We start from the raw sequence: 20,880 nt of genomic DNA on the forward strand, positions 1-20,880 counted from the left end.
ATGTTTGCACAACACCACACTCATCACAGTCTCACTAGATCTCCACCACCACAGGCCACACATAGTAAGACAACAACGTTTGCGGAGCCTCTCAGTACTACTCTGTCTATGCAACAGAGAACTCCAAAGCAGAAACGCAGGCAGCCCCCATCCCCCAACACAACACTAATTACTTATAGCCCACAGACTCAGTGTGCCCATCAACCACAGCCAATAGGGTGAAATAATGTACCCAACACACTAGTCATAGGTGACTCTATAGGTGGTCACACTGATATCCCACTCACCAGGCTACACAAGGAGATAGTTACTGTCAGCTGCCTGTCAGGTAACAGGATCCACAACATAACCTATGCACTCAGGTCACTCCTCAACAGGTACAATATGACTGCGTCATTCTCCATGTTAGTGTGAATGCCCTGAGATGTACCTTCCTGGACTACATGTAAAGAGACATGGAATAGTTCTCTGATCTTGTAGCCCAGGCAGGTATCACCCTAGCCCTGAGTAGCATTCTGCCATTGTCCAGACTGATAACGCAGTACAAGGACAAAATGATTTACTTCAACAATTGGCTATGCTTCTGGTGTCATTCCAAGGGTATCCAGTATCTGTCTGCTTTAAATGACACGGTCGACAGAACATGATGCTTTGGCACAGATGGCCTGCAACTGTCAGCCCTGGGATTCTGGATAATGGTTAAGGCTCTTGCTGCTCCTATCGTGCCTGTTTTAGGCATGGTTCAAATAACATATTCACCACCATAGCAGTAACAGGCAAGCAAAACCTGAGGGTAATGCTACTCAGTGCTTGACGTCTTCATCTCAAACACACTCACCCGAGGCACTCCTTGTAATGGACCACTTTGATATCTGTGCAGTGAATGGGATCTGCTTCTAGGCTCCTGAGAGCACCCCTGCACTACCAGGCTATTACTCATATCACACCTTTTAGTCATGTAACCAGGACCGGAACACCCACGGCGGAGGTGCGTCCATATTTCTTAAGGATATCCACACCTCCAGGCTAGCTGCTTAGCACAATGCATCAGAGGTTATCCAAGTGCAACTAACTCTGGCCATAACTGCTATACAAATTGCAGCTTGCTACAGATCCCCCACCATACCCCATGGTTAACGGTCCTCACTTCTTGGTGTACTGGAAAGTAGGGTTCAAACAGACACACTACTGATGTGCAACTGACACTACCCCACCATTAACTGGGATACCTACTCATGTACCGACACATTAGGCCAACACTTTCTGGTATTCATAACCTCCAATCGCCTGGATCAACCTATCCACACCACCACCAGGGGCAACAATATCCTAGACCTGGTCATTACCAACATGTGTGACTGGCGTTCCACACCTGGGGTTATCTCCTCATTGGTCAGATCCAAACATACGCTAATCAACCTTGTTATCCACATCCTGGCACCACACCCTTTATGAAAAACAGTACAATATTTCTACAAAGCCAACTTCAAGCTTCTTATGACAGCAGTAGTAAATGTCATGACACCCGTGCAGATGGACAATACAGTTGCAACCTCTGAATCATACACAACTGCACTTAATTAGCACTTACACGACTGCATGGATCATGCTATCCCAAACAGAGCCATAACGGTACCCACCAGAAAATGGAGGCCACTCTGGTGGTCCACTGCCATTGACATAATGTACAACAGAAGGAGGAGACTGTTGCAAAGTAGAGTACAATCCCATGAGTGGAGGAGCTGCCTGGTCAGCCTCAGTAAGAATGTGAGATCCCTTATCACATCCTCCAAAGCTAGCTATGTAAACACAACCATGACTAATTCCAAGGACTACCACAAAGAGTTCTAGAGGTATGTCACTACTTTCGATGGCGATACCCGCATCTGCTCTGACATACAGCAGTAAGGCATGAATATTACAGAACTGACTGATATTGGCAACATCCTGGCAGATAGGTTCAGTGCTAACTTTACACCCCTCTCACACCCTAAAGGGCCCATATCTATACAGGAACAATGCAAAGTCCCTGCGATCACAACTATGCAGTTCAAAGCTGCATTCCCTAAAGCTATGAACACAGCATCCATGTGACCGTACAACATCTCAGGCTGCGATTTCCCGAACTTCAGAATGAACTGGCTTCCCACTTGGGCACCATATTCAATAATAGCCTTGCATCAGGCATTGTGGCCCCTGAATGGCACAGAGCAATAGTTATCACACTCCACAAAGGTGGCGCCACAACGGACCAGGGGAACTATTGCCCTATACGGCTGACTAGACTGTTCTGCAAGGCTATGGTGCATATCATCATGGATCTCATTCACAGAGACATTGGTGGCCTCCAAACCTTTGATCCCACCCAGTTTGGATTTGTTAGGGTCAGACCATGCCTCTTAAGCCTGGTGGAGTCCTTTGAGACAGTTACCAAGGCAGTAGATGAGGGTAAGGAGGTCTACACAGCCTACCTTGACCTCTCAAAGGCTTTCAACACTGTTCCCCATTCTGGTATTGTCAACATACACATCCACCTGCACATTAACTCCTACGTCACGAGATGTTATGCAAAGTGGCTCATAGACAGAACCCACACAGTGAGGGTAGCATACCCTAGGTCCTACTGTAAATCAGTTACAATTGGCATCCACCAGGACTCGGTCATAGGGTCCCTCATGTTTGGTATATGCTTCGCTGAGGTACCTCAGCTAGCACAGGAGGACTTACCCTGAAAAGGTTTGCAGACGACCGCAAACTAGGGGTCATGATTGATTTCCCAGCTGATACAGACACCCTCTATAAGGGTGCCACTGGGACGGATAACTGGTGTCAATAACATGGCTTCAAGCTGCAGGCCACAAGGTGCATAGATATCCCCTTTGGATTACACCAATCACCCATGGACTATCACATAGGTGGTAGTCCCCTACATACATAAGACATAATAAGGGATCTTAGAACCCAAGTAGATAGTATTCACTCCTTTGATAACCATATTGGCAAGGTGGTGTGGATATCCTTCTATGTGCCCCCCCCCAATCTCTAATGGGTTTGTAGCCAGAACAAAGGCAGCCATTGTGCCTCTCTACTCATGACTTATGAAACACATTAAAGGGTACAACACCCCATTTGGGATGTACCTTATGAGACAACAGCAACGGCTTGAAATACCACAACATTACCACTCCAAGAGGAATACTGACCTCCGAAGGATGAAGTATGCTGCCCAACTACAGAAACCCCAACTGTACTCGTTTGCATACCGCATACTCAGAGGTGATCTCTGCTGAACATACAAGGCCCATGTCCAAAACAGCACTGATGGATATGCTCGACATAAGCAAAAGCCCCTGAGAGCCAGATGCTCTGGGATATGTACCTAAACTCAATGATGACTAGAATGTGCTAGAGGGATACATTCCTGACCTGGACACTCCCCATGCTTTGGAACATGATTCCTATGTACATCAGACAGCGACCCTCACTAGCACTCTTCAAGAGATACCTCGATGGGTAGATGGGAGACAGACATGTACACCAGGTATCACTGCAGTGGCTCTGCTGTACAGAGGTGCAGGGAACTAATGGCTCTGCTGTTCACAGGCACAGGACACTAACCTAGGGCGGTGCCGCAAGTCAAAACACTGTAGCTAGGCTTATGAATGGCCTTGGCCAGACAGCATAGTACCTAACTATGAACCTATAAAGCTATTACATGTCCTTTGTGCATGTATAATTGACTAGCTCTTACATTTCAATTAGCTATCATGCTGATACACTGTCTGGTGACTACAAGTCATATGTATCCTGTTATTGTGTATTGTACATGCCACTAGACATACCTGATGTTTGCATAACATAACAGTAATGCTACATAAAATGTTAGACATATCTACCTTCAATACTGTACATTACACATTTTTGCCACAATATCCCACAATGCAAATCATAATTGCAATGCAGGACCACCTTATACATGTTATTCTCAGTTATACACCCATACATATGCCTACTGCTACAGTATATCAACATATACTATCCCCTGTTATGGCATGTACTTGTTGGACCAACCCTGCCACTGACAGCGGATGGAGTGGAATTGTGTTCAAAGTCCTTATATAGCATCTCTTGTGGTGTATGAGGTGTTTACCTTGTGGCCTACAGTAGTACACACAATTTCTACAAGCATTACTATGCTCAACAATACATCACTACATAATACTTTTTCCCACTATATGCATTGCGTACACTTTAATTATTATAGAACAGGTACTAATACACTGACATACTGAGTGTTCTACATAACTTATTAGTAACCCGAGTTGACAGTAATATAAATCCTATTCATTTTGTGTTGCAATCCTCGTTGTAATGTTTTTCTGGTATGTACATATGGTTTGAATGTATGACAAGCCAACCTTTTATACTTAGATATCAGTAACATGTGGTATCCTGACACCAATTGGTGTTCTGGAGTAGATGCTTACATGCACATCAGCTGTGCAGCTACTCCATTATCCAATGACATGGCAACAGTGGGGTATAACTGAATACTCCACTTGGGTGTTGTCCCTTTGCCCTACCTTTGAGGAAGACAGCCTGGATGTGTTGTTTGTGATGAATTGCAACAGCTATATGGAGACACACAGAGATATATTAACTTCATGGCCCCTGTGGATTGTGTGTGACAGCTAGAGGATGTAGTTCTACATGTGAGTCTACCTGTTATATTTCTGAGCATTGCTACTTCTGCAGGGTTTGTACTTGATACATCTGCAAATGTTTATGTCTGGCAAGGATGTTTGGGCAGCTCAAGGCTGTGTGGCTATGCATAGGACGTTAGGTGTTTTGAACTGTGCTCACCTGACATCTTTGGTATACTGTACATGTGTATCATACTGTGCTGTTAATCAGTAATTGATCACACTTCCTGGTGTACACACAGCCATCTGATACAGGATTATTGCAACCAAACCCTGTAACATCGGCGTCTGTTCCACTGTACAACAGCAACGATTTCACATAGGGCCATTATAGTGTGTCTCTGACAAGGTATGTTAAGGCTTCTGCAGATGTCATAGAGTGAGTGGATGTTTGTGATGTTATTACAGTATGTATTGCAATTGTTTCGGGTGTGGGGGAGATGTAGGTGGGTGTACATAGCAGATGCAGGTGTGTAGGAACTGCATTTATACATATTCGATATGTGTGTGAGGGCTCCTTCCCTATTTGAAGACTTATCCTTTAGTGGACTAATACTATGATAATTGCAGGCTGATTCATTAAGCCATTGTTAATTGGTTCCTGTATAGCATGCAGGTGATGTTGGTCCTTCAATCCCTTCGGAAATACATCGGTATGTAATGAAATGTTGCTACATGATAGCTGTCTCGTGTATTTCTGTCACAGATATTTGCACTCATTGGAGTTGTGTTGGTGACTGAACCTCTTTGGCTTGGGTTGCCACCTTTTCAAATGGCCATAGTGGGACATTTGCAGGACGCACATCGGATTTTAGAGGCTGACACACACCCACGGATAGTACAAAGTATAGAACTTTACATATATGCCTTTATAAAAGCTTATTCTTGTAGCGGTTTACTTGCTTATCCTGTTTCTTGTTACATGTAGGTATTTTAGAAACAGATGACTATTTTATGCAACAATTACATTAAATATGGAACATGCCAAATGTCTTGAGATAGTAGGACATTAGTATTTGTACTCATTTTGGTCAAGACACTACCGCACATAGAGGGACTGCCCCTCGCAAGGTGGGACAGGTGGTAACCCTATCTTTGGCTCATGTCCATAGTACATATTTGTAATAGTGTATAGACATATATACTCTCCATATCCTTTGTTCATAACGTTCGGTCGTGGCGGAATGTGTGATTGCTATGGTCCATGTTATACACATATTTGAAGACTTCAACCGCTGTATACGGCATACCCATGGATTCAGGAATGCACACACTTCCAATGACCACATTACTGTTCCCAGACTCCCAAACCCCACAATACCGAATACTCAAACTCGCAACAGTCAAACTCCCGGAACTAACACAAACACAGAACACACACGTGCACACACAGACACACTGCTACCCATCACATCCAAACAAACCATCTTACACTACATATGGCCAGGTGGCCATGCCCCCATACACCCCACACCACACCTACTTTAATAATCTACCTCCGAGATAGCACAAACAGACACACAAAGCAAACCCACACACACACACACACACACATTACAGTCCCCCGGAAATACACACAACACTCAGAACACACACATACACACACTACAGCAATCAGAAACACATTTACACACAGTACCTACTTGAACTGCAGCACCAGAAGCACTAAATAAATGTTCCTTAACATCGTGATAATAGTACTCGCGGTTCTGGTGTTTCGGTACTGTGGCCTTTCGGTCTTTAAGCCTTGTGATTACGCGCGTCAGTATATAAAGCATTCGGTATTTGGTAGTATCCTATTTATATGTACCTCCATGGTTGTGCAGATGTTGTTAACCTATCTATATATTTGCATATATATCTATATCCATATATAGACATATATCTCTCTATCACCCTTTCTCTCTATAATATATATATATATATATATATATATATATATATATATATATATATATATATATATATATATAGTGAGAGAGAAAGAGAGAGAATACACCTTTCATTGGGTACATGGCGGTGTATTCTATTTCCCGAACTCCGCCCTTTTGTGTTTTAACCTGTCACAATACACACCTGCCATTGGTACATCTCAGGTAGCTTAGTGGTAGGTTATTGTGAAGATTGTGTACCTGGTTGCATGTTCTACTCCTGGCAGTGGTAGTTTTACCACTCAGAGAAGGCACTATTAGTACAAGGGTAAATAACGCACATTTCAGCGGTTCTGGACAGCTTTGCCTGTGATCCGCATGATATTCATCAAAGGTTAGACCTGTGTTGCACATATCCGTGTAGTCATGTTTAAACGTTGCTTACTGGCACTTACTGGCACAAAAACCCACTAACATGTGCTTAAACGTGCTCTAATGACCTGCATCCAACAGCCATTATTCAAGACATTAGAATTACGTAACAGCCCTTGCAGGTCGTGGAATCGGGACCATGAACAACACAGTCAGTGGCTTTACCACTGAGGCATCTGGGATATGTGCAAGTGTTAGGCTGTTTAGTATGTAGAGTGTACTACGGCTGTTCCTCCATACTGCAAACAAATGTGTAACTCAGTTGGTGTACATATGGATGATACCTGTTAATGATATGTCCAAGTGAGGCTTAATGGATATGCCCCAGCTATGGGAATCCATGTCACAGTGAGCCACACACTGTAATGAGCTACACCTTGCCACAACCATAACTGGAGAATGCTGGGGTGACAGATACCTGTCATGGGCACTCCCCATGTTTTGGAACTACATCCCTGATTACATTATATGGAGCCCCTCATTAACACACCAGAGAATCTTTGCAGAGTGGGTGGGGAACAGTGGTTACACCCCAGGGATCCCACAATTGGCTCTGGTCCACAGAGGGACAGTTAGTTAATCAATGGGGTGGCGAGAGCAGACACATTTTGGCTAGGCTTATGAATGGCCTCTGACAGTTAGGCATGTACCTACTGATGTACCTAAGAACCTTTACATACAGTATCAACACATGCTGTTAGCTTAATTTACTCTTCAGGTATTGACTTACCTTGTGCCAATAGCAGTTGTGTGTGCAATAGTTGAGGGCTGCCTATGTAAGATGCACACAGTAGACCACCTATATATGACAATTTACAGGTGGTCATGTGTGTGTGTGCCATCCATGTTTACTGTGTGTGCAGGTGGAGAAGTGTATCAGTCCATAGGGGCCTACGCTGTCAGTGTGTGTGCTATACGTTCTCTCTTTGCCAAGGCATGGGCATACTGGGCACGCCTCTGTCTGCCTACTGGGGCTGGCACAGGATGTTCGTGGTCTGAATCCCTCTGTGCCTGTGGTGCCCTTGGCAATTGTGGTGAGTTTTGAGGGCCTTTACCATTATGTTCCTGCTGCAGCTGTTTCCACGGGATCATATTATGTAGCATGGCACATACTATGAAGATGTGGGCACAGGTGCCTGGAGAGTACTGCAAGGCTGCACCAGATATGTCCAAGCAAAGGAACCGTGATTTCAGCATCCCAAACACATGCTCTGTGATGATTCTGGTTTGTGCGTGTGCCTCATTATGGCGTTCTTGCATGGGTGTGTGTGCATTTCTGATGGGAGTCATCATCCACTGCTCCAGTGCATAGCCAGCATCCCCCACAAGGTGGCCATATAGGAAGTCCACCCTGACAAATACCTGGTACAGCTGTGAGGCATGCCAGATGTGGGAGTAGTGGTAGCTTCCAGGGCTGCCAGCACACACATCCATGATAATGCCCTGGGCATTGCACATGACCTGGCAGTTGATGGAGTGGTATCCCTTGCAGTTTATGTAGCGCCTACCATGCTCACCGGGTGGTGACTTGATGTGTATGTGCGTGCAGTCTATTGCACCCAGTACCTCCGGGTAGTCTTCCATATGGTGGACGAGGCACATATTGCTGGCCAACTCCTCCTGAGTTCGGGGGAAGTATATATGCTCATTGGCATGTGGTAACATGGCATCCAGGAACTGGTGGAATACCCTGGATGCTGATGCCTGTGAGATCCCCATGATATCTCCAGTTGGCCTTTGAAAGGTACATGTGGCTAGTATTCTCAAGCTTACACATACCTTCATGTCCACTGGGATGGGTTCCCCTCTGTTGTTTTTGGCTCTGAGGCATGGCTGGCACAGCTCAATGATTTGCTGTATCATGTCCCTGTCCACCCAGTAACAGTCTACTATCTCCAGATCATCTAGCCCCTGGTAGGTTACCCTTGGTCTGAACACTCTTCTCCTCCTTCGGTACCTGAGGCGGTTGTCAGCATCATCCTCCACAACACCTTCAGTCTCCAACACATGCTGATGAATCAAAGCTATGGCAGCTCCCAACATGTACATTTTAAAAGTTCCCTGTCTATTTACGCTGATGGTACAGTGTTTGGGAATACACAAGTGTGTGTGAGGTGCCTTCACATTTTATACTATTGTGGTTTGGAAGCTGATGATGTCATATGGTGTGTATGTACAATCCGAGCTGCAGGGTATCTTGCTTTTGGGTTTTACTGCAGGTACTGCTATTGTGGGGCCTTTGGTGTTGAATTACACTGGGCTGCCGTGGATCACCTCTTGCCCTTGCCTTCATTTTTCAAACCAATTCCCCTCCCATTGTCAGGCATTCATCCAGCAGCCTTTCTTGTTTTGTACTTTCTCAACCCAGGATTGCGTTGCAAAATGTGTTCTATAGCCAATCTACTGCAGGTTTGCTTTGTTCTGCTGTGACAGTTCTCTTTTCTTTGCAATCCAGCACCTACTCTTTGCTGTTCTGCAGGTTGCTGCTAGCAACCTTGTTAACTACCGTCAATGGCCCACTGTGAACTCCAATTACCCTGCTGCAGCATTTCCTTATTGTATTCCTGTAACCTTCCTGTTTCAGCTGTGGTGCGTGCCGCATGCAGCCATTTACTGGGTTTTGAGCGTGTTGTCATCCATGTACACATGCACTTTCGGTCACCTTGTGTGCTCTCGGCTAAGCAAAGCTATGGCTACATCCACACCCCTATCCTGTGGCTTTCCTTAGCAACAGGCAACCTGGATTAGCAATGCTCCAATGTGCTTACAGCTACAGTGGCACACCCCTCTCCTGATGTCATGTATACCTCCATGCCACTCCTCAGTGTTATACTGCTATGCCATGTGGTAAAGCCTTACGCCGACAAGGCGTTTGCGGTTCAGTATTACTTGCCTCATTTGCAAGGCATTGACCAATAATTCCTAGTTACCACACCAAACACTGTCACAGACCCTTAGAAACCCTTGCGCCTTGGTTGTGGTGTAGCATGCATATCATTGACTATTATGGCGAAATCTTGATTTGTATTACATTGCAGTTTTATGACATCTATATATATTTTCCTTGTGTTCCTGTTTGCGCACACATGCACTGCGGTTGTACTTTGCGTTAGTGTGGCTATGACATTAAATGTTATTTTTTATGTGTTGTGTGTGCATCTTTATGCCATTGGCTGTATATTTAGCCATTGGCATATGTTAACTTTGTAATACGTAAGTTTGGTCCACTTTCATGGCTCCGATGTTCTGTTTGAAAAAATGTAAACCTTTTTTTGGTTTACATTTCTGTATGCTTGCGCTACTCTTGCACCACTTCATGAATCGCTATGTACCTTCATTTGCATGCTGCACTACTGCACATGGGGTGATTAGCATACATGCGCCGAGAGCTGCGCAGCTCTGGCGTACGCTGGTAGTGCACGTGGAATCGGCTCATACCTGAATCGCTCGGCGGCCATATTTGGTGTTAGACCGCCTATGCTATGCCTGCGCCTGGCGCAAGCTTCATGAATCCCGGGGATAGTTTGTAAACCTTTCTTTTTTATATGTGCACATGTCATTGCTATCTGATATGTAAAAAAACATTAATTGTAAACTTTTCCTTCATATATGTGGAACTTTTCTCCCTGGGCTTCCGCTGAAAAAGGACCACTGTCCAGGCAGACTTTCCCGGTAAACAAATGTAAAATAAATAATAAATCAACTTCAGAGAAATAGATTGCAAGCAGTAAGGGATCCCAGCTCAGATCATTGTCGTACACTACTGATACCTTGTCTACAAAACCAAAAGCCATGAGGATCCAAGTAACTTGTCTGCTGGTAGAGGTGGAATCCCCAACTTTGACTGCATGATTTCTGTTGGTGAGTCAGTTGGCTACCCATCTAGTGACATATGGGTTAATTCCCAGCTGGGTGAGCCTGAGTGAGGAATTGTGTCAAAAGCCTTGGCTAAGAAAAGATGTACTGCTTTTCCTTCATCCAGGGCTTTGATCACTCTCGAAGAAGTCCACCAGGTTTAATAACTATCATCTATACTTAATGAAGCCAAACTGGGCTGGGTCAAGAGTTTGAAGGTCACCTATGTCTTTGTTGACAAAACCATGGTGATTCTCTCCATGGCCTTGCAGATAAAGCTGTTAGACTTATGGGTCTATAGTTTCCACAGTCAGTTAATGGACCCCCTTAGTGCAAGGGAATTACTGTTTCTGTTTTCCACTCTGCTGGGACAAAATCAGTGCTTAGACTGTGGTTGAAGAGGGTTCCAAGTGGTTCCACTAGGTCCTATTTTAGACCATTTAGTAGGCAGCCTTGGATGTTATCCGGTCCCATAGAGGCTGTGTTTTTGAACATGGAAAGTGCGGTTATGACTTGCTCTTTGGAGATACTAGGTAGAAGACTGGTGACATGTATTCTTTGGGGTATGTCTGGTGGGAACAGTGGGGTGAAGTTTGCAACAAATCTGTCTGTTAGCAGGTTGGTGATGTCCTCAGGGTCAGTATGAGTACTACCATTCATTGCTAGCTCAACACAAAGCTGGGCCTTCCTTTTTATATTTCTGACATAGCTAAGGAATGCCTTGTGATTATCCTTAGCTAGGGATGCTAGTTTAGCTTTGTAATTGGCTTTAGAGGACTTTACAAGATATCTAATTTGCTTGTTCAAGCTGTGGAGGGTGTTCTTCCTTTGCTGAGTCAGTTCCCTCTTGCTCTTGGACATTAATTTCTTCCTCTTGTTGTATAGCCTGTTTATGCTTGATGTCCACCAGGGTGGCTTGTTTTTTGTGAAGACCTTGTTTTGATCCGTTCAGGTACAGCTCAGTCTATACATTTGTACAGGTGTTTATACAGGGCATTTGTGTACACCTCTGTGTAGGAGTCATTGTTGACAGTGGTAGCAGGGGATTTGAAACTATTTATGCCATCACTTAGGACGCTATAGTTTGCTTTGAAGAAATTTGTCATCCTTTTTGCTCTTGCAGGATCACATGATCTTAACTTTGCACAAGACTAATTTATTATCAGACCTTACTAGGGAGGGCAACACACAGGGGGTAATGCAGACACCCCCTGTGTTTGTGAGAACTAAGAATAGAACATTCAAGCTCCTTGTGAGGGTGCAGATTATCTGTTCCAGAACATTTGGGTTAACAAAGTCCAGGAACTTTAGGACAAGCATGTTTTTGCTCATATATGACTCCCAATTGATTGGAAGGATAGTTGAAATCACCCATGACCAAGGTGTTTGGCCGTATAGTGAATGCCTCAAGTAGGTCTAGGTAGGCAGAGTGGTACTCATGGCTCATTGTGAGGGACCTGTAGCTAACAATGGTATGGAAGTTGGTTTTACCTACAGTTAGTTGGACTTAGAGTAGTTCTAGAGAGTCATGTTGTTTCACTAGTCTTGAGATGTATTTGTCTTTAATGAAGATGGATACACCTCTGTCTTTGGTTCTTTCATGCTTGTTTTGAGGTCTGTACATGTAAAAGGCATTGTAGTCTTGCATGACTGGGGTGGTCTCTACAGCCTTGAACCATGTCTGTGTGACTGCACAGACATCAGCATCTTCTAAGGTAAGGAGTGCTTCCAGTGAGTGCAATTTCCAATTTAGAGTCCTAGCATTAAGCAGCATAATCTTGAGTTTGTCTCTAGCGGATTTTTTTACATCATGAATTTTGTTGTTATGCCGTTGCCTTAAAAAGGCACTATGGGAAAGCCCAGTACCTTTTCCAGTAACTGAAAGCAAAGTGGCAAAAGGTGAAGAGCATCTCTAGAAAAGCAGCATGGTCTGTCGACCATATCTTCCCAAGATGACTGATACTGGATCCCACTGGACTGACAGCAGAGACTAAGCCAATTGTTGAAGACAATAATTTTTTGTTTATATTGAGGCATCATCTTGGGTGAGGGTAGAATGCAGCTTAGGTTTAGAGACATACCTGCCTGGAGCACATAATCTGAGAGCTCTGTCATGTCTCTCTTCATATAGTCCAGTGAAGTACATCTCAGGTCATTCACTCCAACATGGGCTATGACAGAGTCACAATGGTACTTGTTGAGATACTTGTAGTGCGTGTGTGATCTGAGAGATCTTTCCACCTGACAGGCAGGTGACTCTGACCTGGTCCTTGCCCAGGCTGGTGAGGGGGGCATCTGTGTGTCTCACTATGGAGTCACCTATGACCAAGATATTTGTATTTGAGGCATTTTGCCTTAGGGGCTAATTGGCTGAGACACTGTTCTGTATATTATTATGTGTAATGGATTCTGTTGGGTCTGCAGTGTGTGCAGTAGGTCTACACTTGAGATATCTCTGATCTTTAGGTAGGCTTCTAGCGAGTACCTCCATGTATGTGGGTTTATGTGTTGTGAGCTTGTTATGTGCAGGAGGCAAAGTATGTCTGCTGACACCATAGTTGATATCTGATTTGTTGTTATGTGAGAGAACTGATTCCGAATTCACAGTATAAACACATCTCTCACATGTTGTATTTGTTTGTTTTAGGAGTAATTGGCTGTCAGTATGCATGAGGCATTTGCTACATTGCCTCAGGATGCCCATGTCAATCAGGCTGGCTGGGGAAATGATGGGAAACTGTCCATCCATTATGGCAGGCACATACTGTAGTAACTAGTTGGGAGTGAGCTAGATGCACCAGGTGTTGCTGAAAAACTAACAAAAAGTGGCTATTCCATTGAGGGCTATAGGTAGTGTGTCAGTGCTTCATAATGCACAACTGAGCTGCTCTTAAGGAATCAGTGCACAACCGTGTTGCTCACAGTGAAGCAGGGGAGTTTAGAAGGGTTCCCTAGCAGATATCCTGGGAATCTTGTCGTTCATGGCATTTGCTTCTATGCATGGCTATACACAGTTGTGCTAAACCCTGTTGCACAATGTTTAGCTATGTGCAAATGTTATTCTTAAATACAACTGAAGTTAAACAATTTTAAACAAAGTAACCAAAGGGAAAGTCAAAGACTGAGCTTTATATCAGCATCCCCAACTCAGATGGGTCCTAGGCTAGACTCTTTTTCCACAAGGGTGCATGTAAGATGGCTGGTTTTAGTTCTTAAATGATATTAAAAAGTCTAGATTCAGTAAGCCTGAATCTAGCCTATGCTATGAAATGCAGAAGTACTAGAAATTCAAAGTTCAGAAAATCACAGTCACAACAGCAAAAAATAGTTTAAATAAAGCAGCAGTTCAGTAGAATACTGCCACAGGATTGTAGACGATAAAATTTCCTAGTGTGAAATCCCTAGTGTTTAAACCAGAACAAAGACACCTAGAATAACAGGCACAATAAGCCTTCACCAGCAATTTCTAGCTTAGAAGGGTGTAGCCAACACTCTCCTGCCACTCGAGCCTAGACCACAAACCTTCCTAATGTAAAATAATTGGTTTGGAGCCCAAGTGCTTAAATCAGAACTAAGACACTTTCAGAATAACGGACAAGATAAGCCTTTAACCAGCAATGTGGCACTTTGCTGTACATACCTACTATGGACTATCTGATGACCACTATGCTACCACTCTTATGGTTGAATATGAATGTGAATATCTGTTATTTTGCTTGAACATAAAGCTCACCTTATATATTAGCTTACCAGAGAATGTTCTTACTCAGTGAAGGAGTACAGACTGATTGACCAGCACATTGGGTAATTTCTGACCAGCATCACTCCCTTCCTACCCCCAATTCCCAAGTCATGCCCCAGTTCCCTTATTTATTCACTCTGTTCCACACCCATTTTTAACAACAAAACACCACCCCCTTAGAGAGACACAGTTTAATTTCCACCCTCACACTCAAATTATCAACACCACCTAACTTTGTCTCCTTTCCAACAATAACATAAAACACAATTTATCTTTCTGTTCTTTACTACAAAATGTACTCCACTTTCATTCTTTCCTAACTACCTACTTTTAATGTTTTGCCAATACCCTTTACCATTCCTCCATACAATACCTGCCATTTCAATCACTTGTTCAAGTACTTACCACTCTTATTTCACCTAGTTCTACTTAATACTACTAATATGTTATATTCTCTTCATTCAGAGTTAACCTGCACTGCCACATTTATCACTCCAACTACCCAAGTTGCTAACACACACACACACACACACACACACACACACACACACACACACGTGTGTATATACACTCAATATATTCATTTATCATTTAATAATCTGCTACTACACTTGCCCAGACTTTCACCAGTCATACTCCGACTACTTCTTTGTGGTATCATTGAAGCTAACCAAGGTCCATCTCCACCGTCCTGCATCCTACTTAATGCACAACGTAAAAATAACAAGACTGAACAGATTAATACCTTCATTAAGCCTGATCTACATGCTATCACATTTAATGGGTTAAGGCTAATAATCATTCCTTACTCCATTTCCCCTAGTTACCACTATTTGTTTGACCCCAGACCACACTCAGGACAAGAAGGTTGAATTCTCCTTCTTTTCAAATCACACTTAGACATCCAATTACTTTCTCAAAGAAATACTAACACAGATAATTCTTATAACTGGCTATTTGTATCCATTCCCTCCTACTATAATACAATATTACATCTCACTGTGGCATATTACTACCGCCCCCCTCATTTCCCTAAACTAAATAACCTACTAAAATAAATCATCTCCTCCAGAAATAATATTACAAACCTCACAATACTTGGAAACTTCAATCCCAACCTTTCCCAAACTGCTCAGTCCTTTTTTCCAATGACCTGAATACGCTTCTGATGCAATTCAGTCTGACCCAGCGTATATCTCAGCCTACTAGTCCCAACCTCTACACATATCACCACTCCCCCTAGATTTCACATTAACTAGCAAACCTTGTCTTATATCAGTCAGTACCATCCACGCACCATCTTTTAGTAACCATTGCCTTATTAGTTTTCATATCTATTATCCATATGTAAACATGCCCCCAAAGCTCATGACATTTTGTAATAGATCACTGCAAACTTAGATGCATCCTCTCCTTAATGGACTGGTCACCAATCCTGAATTCTTATGACCATAACACTCCTGTAGAGTAATCACCTATATACTGGCTGACTTGCAAATTTCCTGTTTCCCAGTAATTCAAATACTATGGAAACCAAAACCTAATAAGTGAATAACCTATGAGCTTAAAGCTCTTGTACAACTCAGAGACAAGCCACAGCATTCTTGGAAAGCACTTCCTACTACCTTAGACTACACTACACTCAGCTACACAACTTCACCAAACAAGCAGTACATTGTTATAAAAGTCACTTGCTGAAATCTTACCAAACCTTCTGGAGAGACATCAACTGTCTTAAAGGACAGAATAACCTCACTTCCATGAACTCCACATCATCTGAACTTTCTGACTCTGGTTTCATTTTTCATTTCAGCAAATGATTTCCTTTCTCATTTCAGCAAACTTCACATTGCTTTCTCTAGATTATTCCAAACTGCCTCTGCAGCTCCCATCTCCCCATACATCCCTTCATTCTCTTCACACCCATCACATCCAAAGACGTCCACTCACTGCTGGAACAGATTAAACTTGGTAGTCCCTCATGTAGACAACCTTCACCCATGGTTTATTTATCATTGTAGAGACAACATTATAACCCCACTGAAATGCATTTACAACTTGCACATCACTCTTAATACTAAGCCTAATATCTGGAAAAATGCCACTGTAAAACATCTCCCTTAGAAAGCCAATCACTCCAATCCCTCTTTTTGGTAAGTGGTAAAATCTCACTTCTGTCTCTAGACATCTGCAAGTCCTTGATCACCTGAATAACAGTACTAAAATGTCACTTCATCCAAATACTTAGGGATTTGGTTGGTCCCAAATTTCCAACACTACCTGGATTACACACACATAAAAAATGTAATGTTGTCCTATCCTTGGCTAATATAATCTCACCTTTTCTTACCAAAACATGTAGGTATGTCAAAGGTAAAGGAATCTTACAGTCTCAGCTAGAACATGGTCTCCCTCTAATTCATGAAGACTCTTAAAGAGATGTCTCCACCATTCAGTCAATTTCAAGTGCCATTTGCAGATTCATCATTCTCTCCCCTAGAAATGGACACCACTGCAAAATGATTCTCAAAATTAACTGGCTACCTGTGAAACAATATGCTGACTTTCTACTCACCTCTCAACTACGTAAACATATAAAAAATGAGCCCTTCCTAATACTAGACTCCAAACCTTTTTCAGGTCCCCTCCTACAAACCCTCCATACTAGGCTTCAGTGCACAGACGATTTTTTCTCAGTCCTTGGTCCTAAACTGTATGAATCTCTCCCTTGTTTTCTTAAAGATCATTTGATTAGAAATAAAAGCCCATTACTCTAGGAAAATGCAATTATCTTCATGCTGATATAAATTAACCTCTTCATATCCTTCTTCCCTTTAAATATGTTGTGCTGATTCTGCTTCTTATTTCAATTTTTCAGCATGCCTAGAATTCTATATATAATGCATGTATACAGTGGGCCGGATTCCTGAAGGCTTGCACGGAGTCTAAGAGTAGTGTAAGATGTCAGACAGGCAATATGTCTGCCGAGCGATTCAGCAATAGCTGGCAGGGGCGTGCATGAGAGCTCCTAAAACTACTCTTGCATGGACAGTGCTATGGTATGCAAATTATCTCATTTGCTGCTGAAATGTATGCAAATGAGGAAAATTTGTGATCCAGGAACCACTAACCTGTCCATGGAAGAGCAGTGTTATTTGCAGAAATGTACTCCGTTGGTAACGGAGTTCCGTTCTGCAAATAGCTAAACGGAGCTATGACAGCTCCAAATAAAGGATGCATCCAGTTGAGTAAGCATGCCAATGGCCAAATATAAGGCCATTGGCATTTTTATAGGTTGAAAATTAATAAAAATTAATTTTTATTTTTTTCCCCGATCTCCGATGTTTAAGCATAGTGCAGCGCCGCGCAAACATGTGGCGCTTTAAAAAAACAGAAGATAATTAAAAAATAGCCCAAACTAGGCATGTTTATTAAAAAGATTATTCTGCCAAGCAGGTGAATGGCAGGCTGAAGACAACATGGCTACTGACTAGTGGTTGCTAAGGGGGAAAGCTCAGTTTGAGAGATGTAACCAGGCATTAGTAGGCAATCCTACCCAAATGAGGATAAGGATAGTGAATCCCAATTTTCCCTAGTATGTGAGCCATGTCCCTAGAGTGTAAGTGTAGGAGTAGGGGAGTAGTAGAGTAGAAGATAGGTGACATCATCAGGGGGTATGTCTGAAAGTCTGTAAGCTTATTGGAGCAGAGTGGCTTGTGTTTGCCATGAGTTGCTCAGGATTGCAAGAGGCATGTCTACAGTTGTCCTAGCTGAAACCCTGAAACCGAAGGTGTACGCCGTGGATATATCTGAAATTTCTTCCAAACGTGCTTACACTGTGTGCACACGTGTGCAGGCCTGTAAGCCTGTGTAAGCCTGTGTGCGCACGTGTGCACCCGTCTCAGCCTGTGTAAGCCTGTGTAAGCCTGTGTGCATGCATGTGCACTCATGTGCATGTGTTTGTGCTTGTTTGCGTGGCGCTGCCCCTTGTGAAAACAGAAAGGGAAAAGGAAGGAAAAGAAGTAGTAGGAAGTTAACCAAGGAGAACTAGCAGATCTGCCAGGTGAAATATATCACAATCAGCCAATTACACAGGTAGTAGACTAGCCCAGCCCAGCCCAGCACTTTAAACTCTGCAAACACTATTCCCCCATGTTTTTTTCTCAAGAACTCTGCAACACTGCAGTATACAAAGAATGAAAACTTGAAAAGCTTAAGTCAGACAAAATGTTAGGGGCTGCTATTGCTATCATAAGCCAACATGTGCAAGATGCTGAGGGTGGTGATATTGAGAATGCTGCTGAGCAACCCACAGTGAGGAGACAGAGAAGAGTGCGCAGACCCAGAGTAACCTACCAGGGGCTACATGAGCGGGAGATAGTGGAAGCTATAGAATGGACAGAGACCTCCTGCAGCAAATTGTTGAGCTGTGCCAGCCACGCCTCACACATAGAACCAACAAAGGGGAACCCATCCCAGTGGATACCAAGGTATGTGTTGGCCTATGAATACTAGCTACAGGTACCTTCCAGAGACCAACTGGTGATATGATGGGGGTTTCACAGGCATCAGCATCCAGGGTACCTGGATGCCATGTCAGCACATGTCAGTGAGCATGTATATTTCCCCAATTCCTGTGAGGCATTGGCCAGCAATATGCGTCTTTTCCACCAAATAGCAGAATACCCTGAGGTAGTGGGTGCAATAGACCGCACGCACATACACATCAAACACCAGTCGGTGAGCGGGGTAGGGTCTACATCAACCGCAAGGGCTTCCCCTCCATCAACTGCCAGGTCATGTGTGATGGCCAGGGCATAATAATAAATGTGTGTGCTGGCTGCCCTGGAAGCAATCACGATTCCCACATCTGGCATCTGACGCAGCTGTACCAGAGATTTGCCAAGGGGGACATCCCTGACAGTCACCTAGTGGGGGATGCTTGATACACACTGGAGCCATGGCTGATGACACCCATCAGAAATGCACACACACACCCGAACAAGAACTCCATAATGAGGGACACGCACAAGCAAGAAACATAATGGAGCATGTGTTTGGGATGCTCAAGTTATGGTTCTGGTGCATGGACACATCTGATGGAGCCTTGCAGTACTCACAAACTACATATACCCAAATTGTCATGGTATGTGCCATGCTACGCAATATGATCCTGTGAAAACAGCTGCAGCAGGAATAGAATGGGGCAGGGACAAACAGCCCCCCACCATTGCCAAGGCCTGCACAGGCACAGCGTGACTCGGAGGAGGAACAACCTGAGCCTGCCCCAGTAGACAGAAGGAGGCGTGCCCAGTATGCCTTGGCCTTGGCAAAGAGGCAACGCATAGCACATAAACTGACAGTGGGAACCCTGAAAATGACACCTGTCTCTGACTCGCACATACAATAAAAGGGATGCCTAACTTGACACTACCTGTTTTCAAACATGTATAGGGAGTGTACTATGTGCATCCGACATAGGCAGCCCCGCAGCACAACCTGAGGCATGATTGCCCTATTTTAAGCAATATAAAGCAGTGCTAAGCACATTTTACCACTATTTAGCATATTTAAGCACAATTGTGCAGAGCTGTGCACCGTGCAAACTAGCGCGTCAGGCAATGTTGGGCAACATCGGGCAACATTGGGCAACGTTGGGCAATGTTGGGCAAAGTCAGGCAAAGTCGAGCAAAGTCGGATAAACATGCTCACATCTGCTTTACTGTTCCTTAAACAGTCAGGTCTGCCCAGCAGGAAAATAAAAAGCAGTGACAGGGCTTGAACTCAGGATACTGTGCACTATAGTCACAGTACTGAACCAGTAAGCCATGACAGCATTTCACTGGCACAGACACATCAGGACAATTGTAGACTAACTCAAACACAAACAAATGATGTATCATGCCCTCTGAACTTCCCCCCAGGCCTATGCAAACAGATAACAACAGGCCAAGCAGTGTGATGTGGGTTGGGTAGGCTATGAAGTTACAAACTTATATACGTGAAATTGGAAGCTAAGATCTGTAGTACAGTAGTATGCCTCAAGCCAGTACAATAGGCAACAGTACAGACTGAAATGGAGTACCTGACATAGCACTGCAGGCCTAGAAAATGTGTATAAGTGTCAGGTGAACCCCTAATCCTATGTACACCCACAGTACAATCAGGTGTGCCCCCCCAGGTAGAAATGTACAAATAATAGCTGTCCTCCCTGTATGTAGAAATGCTGATAAGTCTATGCAAAGTGACTCATGGAAGCCCTGCAGGCATAGAGTGC

This window comes from Protopterus annectens, chromosome 12.part0 (genome assembly GCF_019279795.1).
Source record: "Protopterus annectens isolate FY-2018-M chromosome 12.part0, PAN1.0, whole genome shotgun sequence".
NCBI classification, from domain to species: Eukaryota; Metazoa; Chordata; order Ceratodontiformes; family Protopteridae; genus Protopterus; species Protopterus annectens.